The sequence below is a fragment of the Myxocyprinus asiaticus genome, chromosome 9, assembly GCF_019703515.2.
Source record: "Myxocyprinus asiaticus isolate MX2 ecotype Aquarium Trade chromosome 9, UBuf_Myxa_2, whole genome shotgun sequence".
In the NCBI taxonomy this organism is placed as follows: Eukaryota; Metazoa; Chordata; class Actinopteri; order Cypriniformes; family Catostomidae; genus Myxocyprinus; species Myxocyprinus asiaticus.
In genome coordinates, this window is record NC_059352.1 from 11,240,211 (window position 1) to 11,255,762 (window position 15,552).

At 44.3% G+C, this 15,552-nt stretch overlaps 1 protein-coding gene across 1 annotated transcript in view; it reads right to left on the reverse strand.

Annotated features, from left to right (window-relative positions):
- The window catches only part of LOC127445670 (contactin-4-like), a 270,651-nt gene that overhangs the window by 187,541 nt on the left and 67,558 nt on the right, over nucleotides 1-15,552 (reverse strand). The window lies entirely within an intron of this gene.

Consider the following 15,552-nt stretch of genomic DNA (forward strand, 5'->3'; position numbering starts at 1 on the left):
TGTACAGTAGTAGTGCATTACAAACTTTACTATTTTTACTAAATTTTGCAGTGAAGAGGGCCAGTAAATTATTGATGAACTGTAATAGTGTATCAGTATACATTGCCATATACTGAATGCACATATACAGTAGGTCTATATACTATATGTAAATGTAAAATTAAACCTTTAAATTCATTTTAAATTTCTGGCAATTTCATGTCCCCGTTTTTTTTTACTGATTAATGAACACACTTCAACTTTATTTTTGGTTAAATGAAGGTCACATTAAAGGTTCACTCAGTAACTTTTGTCTTTGTGTCATCTTGGACTTACACTGACACCTAGCAGCTTGGATGCAGCATATTTAAAATCAATAGTTTTCAGTTTCAGATGCCATTGTAGAAATTTAGTATTCACAGTCAGCAATGATTACTTTAATCAATGAGTGCGTGTCAAATAACAGGACGGTTACTGAGATTAAGTGAGTAGTACTCGGCTGGTCATGTGATTCTAACATGGCAGTCCCCATGTGCGGACCCTCTCCATGTAGAATAAAACTGCTTTTATAAGGTTACTGATATGAGTGGACTCTTCATTTTAAAGTAAGTGGCCATGATTTCCTAAATATATTGCAAAATTACAATTCATGTATTTTTTTAATAAGGAAAAAATTACTGAATGCACTTTTAAAACTGACTTAGAAACATTGTGCCCGGCCTTTTTTTCAAATGCCTTTTATGCTCAGAGTTCACTGTTTTAACCTGGTCCCAGACCCAGAATTTCAGTATTAAACTATGAAAACCATTATAAAAATACAAATTATTACATATTTAAAACTATTATAAATAACAAGTAAAATAAACATTTCAATATGTATTGTGTGAAAAGGATTCCTTAACTTTTAAAAAAATGACAACTGTCACACAGTTGTGGCATTATTTCCACAACACCAAACAATTTTGCCCTTATTTTATTTTCTCTCTCCAAGGTTATTGTACTTGTTAACTAAGTCAACAAAGGTGTCAGTGAAAAGCATGCATAAGATACAATTTGAGACAAGTGATTTCTGAAGAAAAGAATTGCCGGCTCTTTGCAAAAAAAATAAAATAAAATAAAATAAATAATAATAATAATGATAATAATAATAATAATAATAATAATTATATATATATATATATATATATATATATATATATATATATATATATATATATATATATATTAAAAAATGCGCTTCACCTTGTTGGATCTTTGCCCAAATTTTCTTTAACTAATTTAGCAAAACAGAGGAAGCAGATCTGAGACTAAATCACTCCGACTGCTGCAGCTGTAAAAAAGCTCTAAAGGTCATCTGGCTTGCTAACAAGCAGCAGAAGAGAGTATTTTCTCACTAAACCAAAAAACATCTGCACATGTTTCAGTTCTAAGAACCAGAAAAATGTTTTGTAGCAGCAGGGGGTATCAGTGCATTATTGGTGGTAGTAAAGAAATACAAACAGCTTAAAAGCATTATTCATTATAAATAAAGAATTACATTTATCTATTTATTGAAAACTGCTTTCTTTTTTGTGAACAGCTTTACTGCTTGCAGGAGAGAAAGTGAGAGAGAAATTGTAAGATTTCTGTTAGAAACTCAAATGTAAACATTTATTTTATAAGACAGTTTGTTTGCATGGTGTGCTTTTGGCATAATAATTATAAATGTGTTTTTACCACTGATAATGTTGGACCGAAAAAAAGAAAACAAATATTCTCCATATTTCTCTTGGATATGCAAAAACTCTTGGGCGAATCAGTTTCACAATACTTTGTTCTGTTGATTTAAACTTCTACAAGCTGGTATCAACACTTTCCCCATCGAGTAGGAGAAGACCTTTTCAGATCGGAATCTAAGGAATAAAATGAATTATCATATACTACAAGTGTACAAGCTTGCGATGGGAGTGTAGTGAACGTCTGGGTTACTGGTGTAACCTCTGATCCCTGATGGAGGGAATGAGATGTTGTGTCGATGTAGTGACACTAGGGGTTCGACCTTGAGAGCCCCAATCACCTTTGCTTAAAATAGAAAAGGCCAATGAGAACTGGCGAGTGGAATTTGCAAGCCACTCTCCGCCCCGGACATACAGGTATAAAAGGAGATGGTGTGCACCACTCATTCAGATTTATGCTGAGGAGCCGATAGAGAGTCCCGGCCATGTCAGCGGCCGGTTCAGCGCCACGGCAGGAGGGACACAATGTCTCATTCCCTCCTTCAGGGAACAGAGGTTACACCAGTAACCCAGACGTTCCCTGTCTGTCACTCACTCGACGCTGTGTCCATGTAGTGACACTAGATGTTCCCTATAAGAAATGCCGCAGGTGCTGAACCGTGTCATGAGGTACGGAAGAGTGGACACGAGCAAGCTGCTGCGTGCCTCGCAGCGAGCACTCGACCATGTCATTACCTTCCAGCGAGTTAGGTAAGGCATCTCCCTAGTCCTGTTAATGCGGGAGGAGGCACTTACCCAAGAAGGCTACAGGTGGTGGCCTTTCCTGATATTTGCTGTTAAGCAATTTCCCGCCAAGCACCTTCTGGAAAAATTCTGGGAAGTGCTCTTCACCCTCTAGGAGGGAGGGCACTACGGAGACTACATCCTACCAGAGGGAGGTTAACATGTGGAGAATACCTCACATGGACTTACCAACGGGGAAGTTCACATATGGAATGATACCACTGGGAGGACCCTATCTACGGAGAGGGTACACAGCAACAGTGGCCAAAGCAGAGAGAAGCTCTGATGAGGGGAAACACAGGGTTCACCTGAGGGGAAACCGAACAGTGGTAACGCATCACACGGGATTACCAAGAGGGAAATCACCACGTATGGAGCACTGAGCCCGAGTATACGGGCTCACCTGAAAAAGGAGCATACCATGAGTAAAGGGCCTGGTGGCATCACTCCTCCGCCGAGTTCATCACCGAACAGTGCTTAAGACTTAAAGAGGCGTCCAGAGTTCACCAGTTATGGGGAACTGTTGTGGACAAAATAACGCACATTATCACCTTGAAAAAGGGGAAAGGCGTAAATACAAGCAGTACACCCAACTGGCTGCCCGGCCTACCTACTTTTACCCCATAACTCTCGGGATGAAACCGGTTCTATACGTAGGTTGTAAAACCTCGTAAAGGTATTGGGTGTAGTCCAACCCACAGCAATGCATATGTCTGCTAGAGAGGCCCCCCTTGCCAGTGTGCAGGAGGACGCAACACCTCTAGTGCAGTGCGCCTGGACTCCCAAGGGGTACAGCAGGTCTTGTGACTGGTAAGCCAAGGAATGGCACCCACAATCCAATGGGCCAGCCTCTGTTTGGAGACAGCTTTCACCTTCTGCTGCCCTCCAAAGCAGACAAAGAGCTGCTCGGAGCATCTGAAGCTCTGCGTGCGGTCCAGATACTGAACAGATGAACTGGAGATAGCAATGACAAGGCCGGGTCTTCTTCCTCTGAAGGGAGCGCTTGCAGGTTCACCACCTGGTCCCGAAAGGGAGTGGTGGGAACTATGGGCACGTAACCGAGCCTCAAGATCACGTGAGGGTATGCCGGCCCGGACTCCAGGCATTCATTGGTGACAGAGAGCGGCTGTAGGTCCCCCACCCTCTTGATGGAAGTGAGCGCCACCAGGAGGGCCGGCTTCAGTGACAAAGTGCTGAGCTCTGCCTGCTCCAGGGGCACAAAGGGGGCTCTCTGTAGGGCAGGTAGGACCACAGAGAGATCCTAAGAGGGAACCAGGCGCGGTCAAGGAGGATTCAACCTCCTCATGCCTTTGAGGAACCTGGTGATCAGGTCGTGCTGTCGTGAGGGTCTCCCATCCATCTTGATATGCTGCTACAGCAGCCATGTACACCTTCAGGGTAGAGGGAGACAGCTGTCTCTCCAGCCCTTCCTGTTGGAAAGACAGCACAGACCCGACTGTGCAGCTCTGTGGGTCTTCCCCACGGGAAGAAATACCAGTTCAAGAAGAGACACCACATGAAGGAATACAGCCGACTCGCAGAGGGGGCTCTGGCCTGTGTGATCGTATTTACCACCGCTGGTGGAAGATCCGACCCATCCACGAGCCAGACGTGGAGGTTCCAGTGGTCTGGCCATGGGTGCCAGAGCATGCCCTGCCCCTAAGTAAGAAGGTCCTGCCTCAGGGTAATGTGCCAGGGAGGGGCTACTGCCAGGAGCATCAGATCTGAGAACCAAGTCCGGTTGGGCCAGTATGGAGCAATGAACAGGACTTGCTGCCCCTGCTCCCTGACTTTGCACAGAGTCTGTGCAATGAGGCTCACTGGAGGAAACACATACTTGCGTAGCCCTCGAGGCCAGCTGTGCACCAAGGCATCCATGCCGAGCAGAGCCTCGGGCAGGGAGTACCAAAAGGGGCAAAGAGAGGACTCTCAGGGGGGTGAACAGGTCTACCTGTGCCTCCCCAAATCTCTCCCAAATCAGCTGGACTATGTGGGGGTGGAGTCACTACTCCCTGCGGAGCATTACCTGCCTTGAGAGCGCATCCGCTGCACGGTTGAGGACGCCCGGAAGGTAAGTGGTTTGCAGAGGCTTCAACGTCTGCTGACTCCAAAGGAGGAGGCGGCGGGCGAGTTGCGCCATGCGACATGAGCATACGTTGCCTTGGCTGTTTATGTACGCCACGGTCGCTGTGTTGTCGGTCTGGACCAACACATGCTTGCCCTGAATCAATGGCCGAAGCCTCCGCAGGGCCAGCAATACTGCCAGCAACTCTAAGCAATTGATGTGCCATTGAAGTCAGGGCCCTGTCCAGAGCCCCGATACTGCTTGCCCGTTGCACACGGCACCCCAGCCTGAGTTCAAGGCATCTGTAATGACCACGACATGCCTTGAAACCTGCTCTAAGGGAACACCCACCCGTAGAAATGCCAGGTCTGGCCAAGGGCTGAAAGTCTGATGGCACCTTGGCGTGATAGTCACACGCTGGGTGCCGTGGCACCATGCCCACCTCGGGACTTGAGTCTGTAGCCAGTGCTGAAGCAGTCTCATATGCATCAACTCGAGGGGGAGAACCGCTATTGAGGATGTCATATGCCCCAGGAGCCTCTGAAATCATTTCAATGGCACTGCTACCTTCTGCCTGAAGCTTTTCAGGTAGGTCAGCACTGACTGAGCACGCTCGGTCGTAAGACGTGTCATGAGAGTGACGAGTCCAACTCCATACCAAGAAAAGAGATGCTCTGCACAGGGGAGAGCTTGCTCTTCCCCCAGTTGACCTGAAGCCCGAGTCGGTCAAGGTGCAGAAACACAAGGTCCCTGTGCGCACACAATAGATCTCACGAGTGAGCTAGGATTAACCAGTCATCGAGAGAGAATGCATATGCCCTTCTCCCTTAGCGGGGCCAGGGCAGCCTGGAAAGACAACTCAGGGGGGACTTACCGCAACGGTGGCCGGTGGCTGGGGTGGGTAAGCAGCCCCAGAGACCAGCATACTTACCTGTTGGCTGGCCTTCTCTCGACGGAGAACAAGGGCACGCGAGGTATTCGCGTCCGACTGGTTGACCTGAAAGACTTCCAGGGCCTGGCCGTCGCAAGCGCGCTGACCCAGGGAATGAGGGAACTGCTCTTTTATTGACCATGTGGGTGCCGAGGCCCAGAGGGCACCCGGCGATTTCATACTCACCACACGCTGGACCGGTCGGAGTCAGACATCTCATCCCTGGGTCACCAGTGTCAGGGCCACCTCGAAGCTCGTCCGGGGTCCTTGGGGGCCGACTGACGGGCAGGTGGAGCCGCCTTCCTGAGGGAGGATCTTCTTCTCAGAGGCTGGCGTACGGGCTCCGATGGTGCGGGAGCCAGGTCCGGCATTGCAGGAGAACAGCCCTGGTGAGAAGCAGACAGGGTGCGGGACTTCGGAGGCCTGAAGGCAGCCGAGTTGCACCGTGGCAGGATGTGTCTGATTGCAGGATGTGTCTGATCGAGAACTGATGGGCAAAGTCCTCGACAGTGTCGGCAAAATCCCCCCTTGGGAGATGGCCGCATCGAGAAAGTGAACCTTCTCGCCGTCATGCATCTCTGCAAGGTTGAGCCACATGTGCCGCTCTTGGACCACCAGAGTGGACATCGTTCGACCCAGGGTGCGCGCCGTGATCTTCGTCGCCCATAGGGCGAGGTCAGTCGTGGTACGCAGTTCCTGCATAAGCCCTGGGTCGGTTCTACCCTCATGCAAATCTTTCAACGCCTTGGCCTGGTGGACCTGCAGGATGGCCATGGCGTGCAGTGTGGAGGCGGCCTGACCCAAGGCCTCATAAGCCTTCGTCACCAATGAGGAAGAGAACTTACAGGCCTTGGAAGGGAGCCTTGGTCGGTCCCTCCAGGTTGCTGCACTCTGTGGGCATAAATGCACCGCTATGGCACGCTTTACCAGGAGAAGCTTGTCGTGTCCCTTAGCCGTGCCGCCGTCGAGGGTAGTCAGGATAGACGAGCCCGCAAAGCGTGTACGGGCAGAAAAAGGTGCCTTCCACGACTTTGTTAGCTCCTCGTGCACTTCCGGGAAGAAAGGCACTGGGGCGGGGCGCGGCCGTGAGTCGCGCTCCGATCCCAGAAACCAATCATCCAGCAGCGAACGCTCAGGGCAAGGTGGAGGGTTCCACTTTAGCCCGATGTTCGCAGCCGCACGGGCAAGCACAGCTGCCATCTCAGCTTTCGCTTCATCCCAAGCTCTACCGCCCGTGGCAAGAGCTCAGAAGATTGGTCCACTTCCAACAGCAGAAGTCCACCCTCCGATGCCACAACCGATAACTCATCCCCATCACGAGCCGTTAACGAGACATTAAATCCACCCTGAGGCGGACCACCTGCATCGCTCGACTGGGCGTGCTGGGGGTGGGAGTTCTGCGGGGGCTGAGCTGGCGGAAACGCTCCCATGTCCACATCCAGATCGCCCGCGGTGCTCGCCGACCCGGCCGCCTGAGTTTCAGCCCAGAATGGAGCGGGTTGGGAAGCAGCCGCAGTGGCTCCTTGCTTCATGAGGAAGAAAGTGAGCCGCGACCGCAACGTTCTCATGGGCATGTTCTCGTAATGAGAACATAACCCCTCCACGAAAGCTGCCTCGGCGTGCTGGCGCCCCAAGCACTTGAGACAGATTTCGTGGTTATCCGGAGGGTAGCGATAACGGCCAGATCCAGTCGCACAAAGGCGAAAGGCCGTCTTTAAAAAGACGCCAACCGTTTGTGTGAGCTCTTTTAGTAGAAAATATACTCTTTTAGAATATACTCTTTTAGCACCTGTAGACTTTGCTGCCGAAGCGCCCAGGGGAAGCACAACACTCGACCGTGCGAGGGTGAACGCTGATATGCGCCGTAAATCCAGCAGTGTTAAGCGTAGGTGATGGGATGAACACAATACATGCATTCGGCTCCGAAGAAAAAATCTGAATGAGTGGTGCACGCCATCTCCTTTTATACCCGTATGTCCAGGGCGGAGAGTGGCATTCAAATTCCACTCTCCAGTTCTCATTGGCCTTTTCTATTTTAAGCAAAGGTGATTGGGGCTCTCAAGATCGAACCCCTAGTGTCACTACATCGACACAACGTCGAGTGAGTGACAGACAAGAAACCACAAACTTTATTAGATTACTGGTTTTACAATTTTTTTATGTTTTTATTTTTCTGTTTAAATATTGTGTTGAATCTATGAAATGTAAAACTTTTTCAAATTGCCACACAGGAAAATGCAGTTTTAAAACAGCTTTAATAAAAAAAAAAAAAATAATAATAATAATAAAAAAAAATTGTATAAGCAGAAAGGTGAATATTTATATATATATATATATATATATATATATATATATATATATATATATATATATATATATATATGTATATATACAACCTGTTTAGGTGCTTTTCTGGATTCCAAACCAACTTAGCAAATGACTGCAGTATTTTCAGTTGCAAACAGACAAGGGGAGAAATGGAGATTTGGCTCCTCCTTTAATGCCATGCCAGCAGGAAACTGAACTAATGTATACCATTTCCAGATTTGTTTGTTTTTTTAAATGTATCTCGAGACACCTGCGTACTGTTTTCGTTGCACTGCATCTAGATTTTTTAGCGCATGTGTCACAAAGATTTGAAGTTCAGGTTGCAAAGTTCATGTGACTTTTACACTGCTATACACGATTCCAGATTAATTTACTTGCTTGGAGAAGAAATTATTCGGGTATCGAGTCAGGTTCAGGTTTAAAAAGTTACAATTTGACCATACAGGTCGGGTTAGGTCACATAGTCTCGCGGACGGGCCGGGTTCGGGCTTCAACTTAACCCTGCAAAGCCTGATATATTAAATAATTGTCTGAAAATTCGAAAAAAAAAAAATGTTACATTAAAAATAAAAAATAAATAAAATTGTTTAAAAAATTACAAATATTTTAGTACCATTAGACAAACTACAGTTCAACAAAAAGAAGGTTTTTTTTATGTATCATATTTGATACATTAGGCTTTAAAGGTCATTATCCTCCTGAGGCCCAGCAATTCATTTCTTTTTTTTTTGTAGGACATTTGTTATTTAACTTTTTCTTAGCCCATACATGCTACAGTGGTAAATCTTGGGGTATTACCAGAGGTCTCCATGGGCTTCTCAGAGATACCAAAATGTTTAAAAGTTTGGCCTTGACAACTTCCTCTCTTTGGTCTATAAATATGGCTTGAAATATATCACAGTTTAATTCAGCACATCAAATACCATATAAATTAAATATTCCTTTTGCAATAACATTTTTTATCATAAGTATTTTATGCAGCAAACACTATATTGACATTTAAAAAAGGGAAATTGTAAAACTTCTTTTGCTGGGTCTCAGGAACTTATGGTAAGATGACATCATAATCTTTATAACGACAGAGCAGGCTGCATATATCAAAATACACAAACATGAACTTATAAAATCTTATAAAATGCATATGTCAAAGCTCTGTGATTTTTGTTTTGTTTTTTGTTAATGCACATTCTGAGATGCTATTCTTCTCACCACAATTGTACAGAACAGTTATCTGAGTTACCATAGTCTTTGTCAGTTCAAACCAGTCTGGTCATTCTCCATTGACCTCTCTCATCAACAAGTCGTTTCCATCTGCAGAACTGCCCCTCTCTGGATGTTTTTTTTTTGTTTGTTTTTGGCACCATTCTGAGTAAATTCTAGAGACTGTTGTGTATGAAAATCCCAGGAGATCAGCAGTTATAGAAATACTCAGACCAGCCCAGCATTTGTGTGCTTTCCAATTCACTCAGTTGGCCTCTGTTTAACAGTCTGGTGTAATAGCGTTGGGAGACCACAAGGGGGTGATATAACATTTACTGAAGTAGGATGCGGTCAGGAAAGGTATCACACACACACAGGACGAGCTGATGTGGTGCAGCAGATGGCAGTCCAAAGTTATGAAGGTTTTTGTACTTCAAGAATGAACAAAGTGACGTGGATGAGTTTGCAGGTTAGTGTATGAAACTGGTGTAACTGTGCAAACTGAACGATTAGAAATGGTGACTTTTATTATACAATTTCTTTGTATGTAGCCTTGAATAGGTCATTCATTCAAGCTGACATACTTGTAACTGAAAATACATTGTGCTATATGAAAGATACATATACACAATATGTCATGCAGTGATGGCTAGAGTAAATAATCTTTGTTCTTTGATAATAATTTGTGTCGAATTTAATGGAAAACTATGCGAGTTGCACTCCATGGCACTGCAGAATTTTGACACGGAGTGATGCTGGTGTGTGTGTTCCTTTGTAGAAAATAATTTTTCCGATTTTTAGAATGTGCCATGTCATCTGCCAGACGAGTATGGTGCACGGCCTACTTTAATTAACCCTGCCGCTCACACTTTACCAAAGCTGTGATGAGAAATATATTTGAAAAAAAAGACAATTGTGCAACGATAAAAAAATCCCGATATACAGTATGTTGATAATCATCGGGAAAATCTTACGATTGTCAATGCATGAAAAAGGCATCAATCCCAAGACTATTAATTATAAACAAGAAAAGTGGAATTCTATCCAAGGTTCGTAACATGGGTATGAAAGCACAGAGGTAAGTGCGTGCGGATCGCTGCCTCATGTACGGCTGCTCTCTGCATCCCAGGTGCTTTAATTGGGCTTGTTTTGCTTCCCATCAAACAGACAGATACTTTATCTCAGCTCAAACCGTCTCCACTAATTCCCCCTGTGACATGACAATGACAGCCCCTTATTTCATTGTCAGAGGCACTATGGTGCACCCTCTGTGCCTTGGGTTGGATATGGGTTGGATATGTTTGTTAAAAGTACAGAACTTATTCGTACATTTTTGGTGGGTTTTGGATATGACATGAAACATGCAATTAAATTTGACATATTGTATGCCCCCACCCCAAAATAAAAAAATGTCTTCGTAATCTTATATCAAAATGTATTAATTTGCTGCGACCTCTGAAACAATTTTCAATCACTTGCCATATCGAGACAACTTTTCACAATTAATGAGTTTGTTTACATTCACGCTTATCTGCTGATTTAAAAAAAAACAAAAAAAAAAAACTGCTTATTCAAAAAATCTTTTTTCTTTCTCTAATTGAATTTTGTGTTTTATTCTGAAATATGTAATATAACAATAGTAAAATGGGTTGTAAACAGCATTTCAGGTTGAAATTGTGGCACCAAATAGAACTGCATTAATAAAGATTGTTTCAAAACAGGTAGTCCTGCCCCAAACCACAGAAGTTTACATGTTGGACAAACAAGCAGCAATATTTCTAAAGCGTCAAACAGCCATAGTATTAACACATTGGGGATGTCAATCTGTAAATGGCTTATCTATAGATGTTCACAATAAACTGGGATATAATTATTTTTAAAAGGAAAAATTATACACTTAGAACTTGATTTGAAATATTTCTCTTCCCTGGTTTGACAATGCACCTATTTCTAGAGGGAGAGTGCTAAAAATACTCTGTATGTTTGACACCACAGTGTTATATTGTCATATGTTACTGTAGATGTTGGATGCACAGGGGCCAATCACCTGTACAAACACACCAATAGGTAATGTCCAGAAGACACATGAGACATTGCATGAGACACATTTCACAAGCCTTGCATCATGTCTCGCTCCACAACAACATGGAGCAATAACAACACTACAAAAGTCGACAAGTGAACTTTTCTACAAGAACTTTCAGAATCAGTCTGTTTTTAAGCCCTCTGAGTTTAATACAAGACAGAGTGAACAAAGCTATTTTTATTTTTTTTTTTAATTAAAGCTGAGATCTTTAGAGTAAAATTAAATGGTGGCACCAGCATAATTATTCAAGAGCAGGTGTGTGTGCCCTTTGGGATGCGGAATTGGTTCAAAATTGCAAGAGAGCACCTCCTGTTCTTCAATCGGCATGTGTTTTGATCAACAGTATATCCCATTCAGTCAAGTAACAATGCATTCTCATTAAAAGATCCCTATAGTGTCCAGAAAGAATTTAACAAATTCGAGTCTGTCGCATTTTTATTTTCCATTCCATGCCTAACAGATGGTAAGCATGAACTTTTTGGTTTCCTGCAGCTATCAAATTGTATTGCCTGTATGTTTAGAATAGCATACTAACATACTGTACTACTCTTACTAATTCTGCAGTATACAGTATGTACTATGCACAGTACGTGAATTTTATGTATGCATAGAGTATCCAAAATGTAGTATACAACAGAGCACACAGAGCATGAAACACTGTCCATATTAAGTGTGACGAATGAACTGTTAGTAAAAAGACTTAATTACACAAAAATAGTTTAAAAAGGCAAAATAACCATTTTTATTTCTGAGATGATAACTTGAAGCCAAACACAGAATTAAATATGCAATATAGTTAGGTCATGTGACAACAATGTAGTATTCTACTGTTAAACGTTTATCATGGAAAAATGCATAGTATTTTCCTTACTGCACTGCAAATAACATTTTCTTAATAAGCATTTTGTTTTGCTTTCCAGTAAAAATATCTAAACATCCTTAAAGCAAGATAGTTTTCAGAGAATTTATCTTGAATTTAGATTTATTTCATTCTTTATTTATACCAAATTGGCAAATTTTTTTTTTCTTCTTTAATTTAAGTTTTAAAAGTAAAAACTATTTATTTTTTTATTTTTTTCAGAGTGTCTGTTTACACTAAGTTCAAATAGCCCTTCTTGTTGACAGAGGCTATTTACACTAACTCCACCCACCACTGCTCAGACCAAACTCAAGGCAGCCACAACAGATTTATTTGGGGTCAACTGCTGATCAAATGAAGGCGGGCATATTAGAATATTTTGCGATGGGGCAGAGACATAAACTGGTTAATGGGTTAGACATATACTGGATTAAGAGACTGGATAACTAAGTGACTATTTGCCCTCCAAAAGTCCGGTGGAAATGCAGGATTTTACAACAAACTGTGGCCCCATATGCAGCTGCAGTAGCTCTGGGTGTAACGACAGTATGTGTATGTGTTGTCACGCTGGAGATTCGGCATCGAATCCAACCCCTTGACATACTTTTTCCCATGTCTCTACTCTTAATATTTCCTATAATACTACTTATAGTAATAAATAAAAGAGATTCCTCACAGTGATTTGGTCACAGTGAAGGTCGGGGTGTTGAGAGAAGGATTTGTTCCGGATAAAATTAACCATGGTTTTACTGCAGTAATATTGTAGTAACCATGTGTTTTGATGGAAACTATATAGTTCTGATGTACTAACCATGGTGTTACAACAGTAACATGCTGTTAATAGTAGTTAATAGTAACCATGTTTAATTTTGCGGTTACTATGATTTTACTAGAAAAATACCATGGCGATACTGTCAGGGTTGTATGTGTTTACATGTTCCGTTGTTGGTGTACAGCGTTCTATGTCAAGTTTCATAGACAAGCCAAGTCATGTCATATCAAGTTAAGTTTAGTCAAGTTTATGTTTATGTTTGTTCATGTTTGTAGTTAGGGTTTTTGGATTTCACATTTGGAAAAAAAACTGCACTTGGGTTCTCACATCATCATCGTCTTCATCTGCCTGTTATTGCTAAGCATTCATTACAGAATACTCGACCGACCAAAATGAACCCAGCAGTTCAACATCTTCGCTAACATGAGAAAATGTTTCCATTGAGGAATATGTGGAGAACTTTTGTGCTCTGGCCAGCAGGATCGATTTTAATGAAATTGCCCTCAAAGACTGTTTTCGCTTTGGACTGAATGAGCCAATCTCTTCCCTGATGCCAGGCGGTCATAGTACCCACAGCCTGGCTCAGTACATCGACCTTGCCCTACTAATATGTGGTTCAACGTTCACTGTGGGGGAGGTGGAAGCAAAGCCAGAGTTCCACTTCATGGCTGCCAAGCCAGAGTTCCACGTCATGGCCGCCAAGCCAGAGTTCCACGTCATGGCCGCCAAGCCTGATTTCCACGTCATGGCCGCCAAGCCTGATTTCCACGTCATTGCCGCCAAGCCAGAGTTCCACGTCATGGCCGCCAAGCCAGAGTTCCACGTCATGGCCGCCAAGCCAGAGTTCCACGTTATGGCCACCAAGCCAGAGTTCCACGTTATGGCCACAAAGCCAGAGTTCCACGTAATGGCCGCCAAGCCAGAGTTCCACGTCATGGCTGCCAAGCCTGATTTCCACCTCATTGCCGCCAAGCCAGAGTTCCACGTCATGGCCGCCAAGCCTGATTTTGACGTCATGGCCACTGAGCTTGTGCCACCTTCTGCTTCAGTCTGCTCCATGCAATGTCTCAGGCTCACCTCTGGTCAACGAGCCAATGCCCAAGCCTGCCACGGTCAACGAGCCAATGCCCATGTCTGCCACAGCCAATGAACCAGCATTGCAAGCCTCGGCCGTCCCAGAGCCAGCATTGCAAACCTCGTCCGTTCCAGAAACATCTCTCACTGGGCAATTTGAGTTGGAATTGGTTCCCGCCCTTGTGCCCACCCTGAGTTCTCCTGATCAGCCAGTTCCCCCCAAGCCACCGGCTCGATCATCGCCCTCTAAGATATCCCAGACATGGAGAACTTTCGAAACTCTGACTCCACCTAGACCCTCCAAGCCCTGGACTCCGCCTTGGCCTGTCGATCCCTCAACATCACCTCGGCTCTACGTTCCCTCGGCTCCACCGCAGTCCTTCAGCCTGTCGGCTTTACGGGGGTCCCTCGTCCCTCCAGCTCCTCCTTTGTCTGTCGGTCACCTGGCTCTGCCTTGGCTCTCCGATCCTCTGGCTAAGCCTCGTCTCTCCGATCCTTCAGCTCCACTGGGGACCTCCATCCCTACGGCTCCACCTTGGTCCTCAGCCCCACCGGCTCCGCCTCAGTCTTCCGATCCCCCAGCTCCACCTTGCTCCTCCGAGCCTCCGGCACCGCATTGGTCCTCCCTGCCTCCGGCTCCACCCTGGCCCTTCGAGTCTTCGGCTACTCTCCGGGAATCCAGCTCTCCATGGTTTCGCCCCTCGAGCCTCTCACGGCTCCGCCTTCCATGGGTCCGCCCATCGAGCTTCTCATGGCTCCACCCCACGGGCTCCGACCTGGTCTCATGCTCCACGCCATGTTTTCACCAGACCACGCCCCACACCTTGTTTCCATGTCCTGCCATGTAACCACATCAAGTTGCCATGGTCCCCCTCCCCCAGCTTTTTAACAAGAAAAAAAACATAATTCAAGATATTATCTGAAAATAGTTTTAATTATAAAATGGTAGGCAATATAAAGTGTATACTGAGCAGTAGGCTATTAAGTAAGTAGTAAGCTAGTATTTCAATCCAAACATAACCATAAACTTGCCATAAAGCACCTTTGAAACTGAAAGCTTGGCTTGTTCAGCCAAAATATGCGAATACCATAAACAAGGGTTAGGAGGAAGTCATGCAGATCAAGAAAGAAGCCAGTTTGCAATTTCCATTAATAAAACATTTATCGATATATGCATATGCAGAAGAAAGTGTTGAGCAAGCGCAAACTAAAATAAAATGAAGCAGGTGCCAAAATAGGATAACAAAAAATTTTAGAAAACTGTGCCAGCTGTGAATCGCTGACATCACCAATTAGCAAGGGCTTGCCTGCGCAGCCATCTAGGGATGCGGTGCGCCTTCATGCAGCCACAGAAATAATAATTGCATCCCCTGAGATGGAACAGGTGAGTCCACCTGGAGCAGAACAAGCGCTTCTGTTACTCAGAAACAGTCTTGGCTTTCATCAACAAGATGTCAGCTCCCGCTAATACTGTCATCAATGAAATGCAATGTAATGAAATGAAAGCTAATGAAAGCTTTAATGCAGTCACTTGCAGGGACTGAAGGGTGTTACTTCAACTACTGGAACTTTTATGTCCCCTAGTTTGATTTTATAAAAGCTAACAAATTTAAACTTTCTTTTTGTTATATGAAGGTCACATAAAGGTCACTTTTATTACCATGCTTTTATCATTTATTTTTGGTGCTTTTCAAATACTGTTTCTGTTTAGATATTAGGGCTGTCAATTTAACGTGTTAATATAGTGCTTTTAGTTTTAT